Raw genomic sequence first — 4,837 nt, forward strand, 5'->3', positions numbered from 1 at the left:
TGTAATCCCGCCACTTTGGGAGGCCAAGGTGGATGGATCACCTGAGGTCAGGAGTTTGAGACCAGCCTGGCCAACATGGTGAAATCTCATCTCTACTAAAAATACAAAAACTAGCTGGGTGTGCTGGTGCACACCTGCAATCCCAGCTACTTGAGAGGCCGAGGCAGGAGAATCGCTTGAACCCGGGAAGCGGAGGTTGCAGTGAGCCAAGATCATGCCATTGCACTCCATCCTGGGCAAGAAGAGCGAAACTCCATCTCAAAAAAAAAGATGTATAGGATACGTTTCCCACCTTCGGACCCATCCTCCTTCTTAGGACACATTCTGGAGAGGGTGGCTGAGGTCTCTTCCCACCAACAGTCCTTTCTCCAGATGTGCCAGGGCTGGCCAGCCCCAGCAGTGAGACATACTCCTGGGTGGCACCAGGGTCAGAAGAGCACTGGTCTAGCCATAGTGGCTCCTTTAGTCCTCCACTCAGGACCCTTCCTCTGAGCCTACAAATAATGCAGGCTGGCCTCCCCCATTCTCGACCCTCATTCTCCCCCATCAGCCCAGCGCTCCCTGTTCCCTCTAGGATGCTTCCAGGAATATACAGCACCGTTTCAGAGAGGATTGAATTGCATGGCTTCTTGAGCAACCTGGAACACTTGAGCCAGCCAAATTTCTGCTTTATTTCAGACCACCAGGTATAACAGCAGAATTCTTCATCCTCATTAGAAAGGTTTTAGTGTGCTGTCCATAGAGAGAGAGACATCATGGTTAAGAGGCAGGTTCAAGAGCCTGGATACCTCAACTCCATCCTGGCTGTGCCACTTACTTTCTGGTGATGGTGGGGAAAGTGCTTCATCTCTGTTTTCTCACCTCTAAAATGAGGCTGATATTAATAGTTCCTACCTCACTGGGATGGTATGAGGGTTAAATGAGATCATCCATCTGAAGCACTTAGAAAAGTGAGTATGCAATACAAACCTTCATTATTATCCGTATTTACAGTTTACAGAGGGCCCCACCAGAAGTGTTAACTCTAATTTACAAATATAAGAGGGTGCACACACACTGGCTCCCTTTTCTCAATTTAGGATAGCACTTTCCACTTCACCTTTCTATCTCCAGGAGGCTCTTCTCTGCCCCCTCATGGAAACACTTCCACCAAATCCCACTGCCTCTCCCCCAGACCACAAAACTGATCATTTCCCATGCCCTCCTGGCCACTCCGTATTAATCAGCACAGCCTGTTTCAGATGTCCCCCAAAACTTAGTGGCCCAACACAACAAAGGTGAGTTTTGCCTTCAGAGTCCAATACAAGTTGAGTGTAGCAGACATTCTGCTCCACTAAGGCATTCGGGACCTGGGCTCCTCCCAAGTAGCTCCACTGTCTTTCAGGGCCTTGGAGTACCACCCTGGGTACCCTGCATCCAACAAGCAGACGGGAAGAAAACAGGGGGAGGATGGTATGGCAGGTTTTAGGACCGAGCCAGGCAGGGCTGCTCATCCCTTTAGCCCACCTTCCACAGGCCAGAAAACCAGCCCCATTGTTAGCAGCAGTGAATCTGCAGGGGTGTGCAGCAACTTGATTCTTGCCCTCTCAGAGGAAAGAATTCGGCTGAGGGGGCAGAAGTCGTTTTAAGGCAGAGGGAGAGACCGAGGCAAGTTTTAGAGCAGGAGTGAAAGTTTATTAAAAAGTTTTAGAGCAGGAACAAATGGAAGTAAAGTACACTTGGAAGGGGGCCAAGCAGGTGACTTGAGAGATCCAAGTTTGCCATTCGGCCCTTGACTTGGGGTTTTATATACTAGCACAGTTCCAGGGCTTCTGTTTCTCCTCCCTTGATTCTTCCCTAGGGGCAGGCTGTCCAGGGCTGTCCACTTGCGTGGTGGCCTGCGGGCACTTGGGAGGGGCCACATGCACAGCATGTTTACTGAAGTTGTGCACATGCTCATTTGAGGCATTTCTCCCCTTACCAGTCGAGTGTTCCTAGAAGAAGGTCATATACAGGTTAAACTCTGTCATTTTGCCTCTTAGTGCCCAGGCTAGAGCCCACTCGCCCAGCTCCTGAGATCTTACCAGGAAGCGGCTGCTCACCAGCTTCAGGTGTTTTCTATTAGGAGTCTTCCTTTCCTTGGTGCCAGCTATGCCCTATTATTATTTTAGACTGACAGTTAACAACTGCCTGACCATCACCTGATGGTTGCCTGACATTCCTGTGGGCGGGGGGGTGGGGAGTCCTCTCCTGTCCTGCTCATGTCTGCTTAGCTACCTACTCTAACACTATGACTCCACCTTACAGTAGTGGAAGCTCAGAAAGATAGCCTTTCCAGCCGGGTGCAGTGGCTCACGCCTGTAATCCTAGCACTTTGGGAGGCCAAGGCGGGCAGAGTTCAGGAGTTTAAGACAAGCCTGGCCAACATGGTGAAACCCTGTCTCTACTAAAATACAAAAATTAGCCAGGCATGATGGCGGGTGCCTATAATCCCAGCTACCTGGGAGGCTGAGACGGGAGAATCGCTTGAACCCAGGAGACAGTGGGTGCAGTGAGCAGAGATCATGCCACTGTACTCCAGCCTGAGTGGCTGAGCGAGCCTCCGTCTTAAAAAAAAAAAAAAAAGATAGCCTTTCCATGTGTCCAGGAGGGGAATCAAACCTGTTTGATGAACATATTGTATTTTTTCTGCTACCTGCTCCTGAAGCAGAGGCTTTTCTGGGAGAAAACTTGAATCTATTCTCTTCAGACCATTCTCTTAGAAAATAGGCCCAAAGTGATGCTCCATGTTTCCCTGCAAATCCTGTAGCAGACGATGTCTCATCATCAAATCCTGCAGGCAGACATGGGAGAAAGAAGGTGGTGTTCGGGAGAGACGGAGCTGGTGCTGCTCTCAGCTCTGCCACTCCTTGGCAGCTCAGCTTCCTCCTTTGCAGGATGGAAGTGGGGGCATGGAGGACTTTGAGCATTGGTGACTACATATATGAAGAGTGGCCAGGGATATTACTGTCCTTGGCCCTGCTTCCCTGTTCTCCCATCCCCCAACCACCTCACACCACCCCACACCACCTGTCCGGAGTCAGGGCTGCCGGGACAGGCACAGTTCTTCTGGCTGCCCGGGTGGTCTGTTTTCAGCCGGTCAACCCCGCTGACAGGGCAGAAACAATGGGGAAGGGGAATGAGGATCAGGACAGCTTGCGAATGTAATTAAGCGAAAGAAAATCTGAAAACCCAAATCCCTCTCCCGCCCCAACCGATGCCAGCTTGATCTTTTTTGTTTCTGGACCCCACCCCCAATGCACGCCCCCACACTTCATGCTCAGCTGATCCAGATGGTCTGTGGATGCTGAGAGCCAAACAGTGTGGGGAATTGGTTGTTTCATAAGCTCCTACAGACTCTGTCACTAATTGTAAACCCATTTGGGACACATTCTGAAACAAGAGGCTTTTCACTAACCTCTAGTTCCTGAACAAACAAACACAAATCAGGGTTCATGCTTTCTCTCATTCTACCCCTCCCCAGGCTCCTCCTCACCTTGCTTTAAAACAATTACTTGGGAAACAAAGGGCAACACCCACTTTGTGCGCCCCTGGTAATACCGCAGTCACCTACCAGCTCTGGAAGCAAGAGAGTCATTGTTCTCCTAGCAACACGCACTACCCCAGCTGCACGTGTTTGGTGCTTGGATTACACCAGCCAGCAGCGGGGGTGTGCATGTTGCTAGGAGAACTTGAACTTGATTCTAAATTTGCAACCTCTCCTCACTGCCACAGCTTTCTTTCAGCTGCAAACAGACACAACTCAACTGCAGAATCCACAACGCTGGGCCCAACGGGGAAATCCCCAGCCTCAGATAAGACCAGTGTGCTTTCATCCTTTTCTTTTCTCATGTCCTTCTTTCTTGAATTTCAGACAGATAACAACCACGCAAATAAGCAAGAATTATGAAGATCCATTGTACAATATCGACTGAGCACGTCCTATTGCCGGCTGCTGTCCTGGTCACTTCAGACACAGCATGAAGGAAACAGACAAAAGATCTTCCCCTTAGAGAGCCTGCGTCTGGGGTAGGGAGGATGATAAGCAAATAAACACATCAGTATCAGTCGGGGTTCTCCAGACAAACAGAGCCAGGAGGAGCTAGATTAGCTCCAAATCTAGATGACATAGATGTGTGTATGTGTACATATTACATATATGTATAAAGGAATTTATTTCAGGAATTGGCTCATACAGTTGTGGAGGCTGGCAAGTCTGAGATCTGTGGAGCAGGCTAGCAGGCTGGAAACTCATGCAGGAACTGATGCTGCAGTCTTGGGGCAGAATTTCTTCTTCCATAGGGAAACGTCAGTTTTCCTCTTCAAACCTCTCCACTGATTAGATGAGGCCCACCAAGCTATCAAGGGTAATCTCATTTACTTAAAGACAACTGATCTTGTTTACCATATCTATAAAATACCTTCACAGCAACACTAGGTTAGCGTTTGCTTCAATAACTGGGTCTTGCCTGGGCGCGGTGGCTCACACCTGTAATTCCAGCACTTTGGGAGGCAAAGGCGGGCAGATCACAAGGTCAGGAGATTGAGACCATCCTGGCTAACACGGTGAAACCCCGTCTCTACTAAAAAATAAAAAATAAAAAAATTAGCCAAGCATGGTGGCGGGCGCCTGTAGTCCCAGCTACTCAGGAGGCTGAGGCAGGAGAATGGCATGAACCCAGGAGGCAGAGCTTGCAGTGAGCCGATATCGCGCCACTGCACACTAGCCTGGGCCACAAAGTGAGACTCCATCTCAAAAATAAAAATGAAAAAAAAAAAAAAAAAAAACTGGGTCTTATAGCTTAGCCAAGTTTGACAC

At 49.3% G+C, this 4,837-nt stretch overlaps 1 long non-coding RNA gene across 1 annotated transcript; it reads right to left on the reverse strand.

The window, feature by feature from the left end:
• Window positions 1–1,652: 1,652 nt before the first annotated feature.
• On the reverse strand, window positions 1,653–3,196 carry LOC129143241 (uncharacterized). Its single transcript, XR_008546467.2, has 3 exons — window positions 2,675–3,196; window positions 2,064–2,135; window positions 1,653–1,973 (listed from the first exon to the last, which is right to left on the reverse strand). It is a non-coding gene; the product is annotated as an uncharacterized LOC129143241 (long non-coding RNA).
• Between the last annotated feature and the right edge of the window lie 1,641 nt (window positions 3,197–4,837).

This window comes from Pan troglodytes, chromosome 1 (genome assembly GCF_028858775.2).
Source record: "Pan troglodytes isolate AG18354 chromosome 1, NHGRI_mPanTro3-v2.0_pri, whole genome shotgun sequence".
Classification (NCBI taxonomy): domain Eukaryota; kingdom Metazoa; phylum Chordata; class Mammalia; order Primates; family Hominidae; genus Pan; species Pan troglodytes.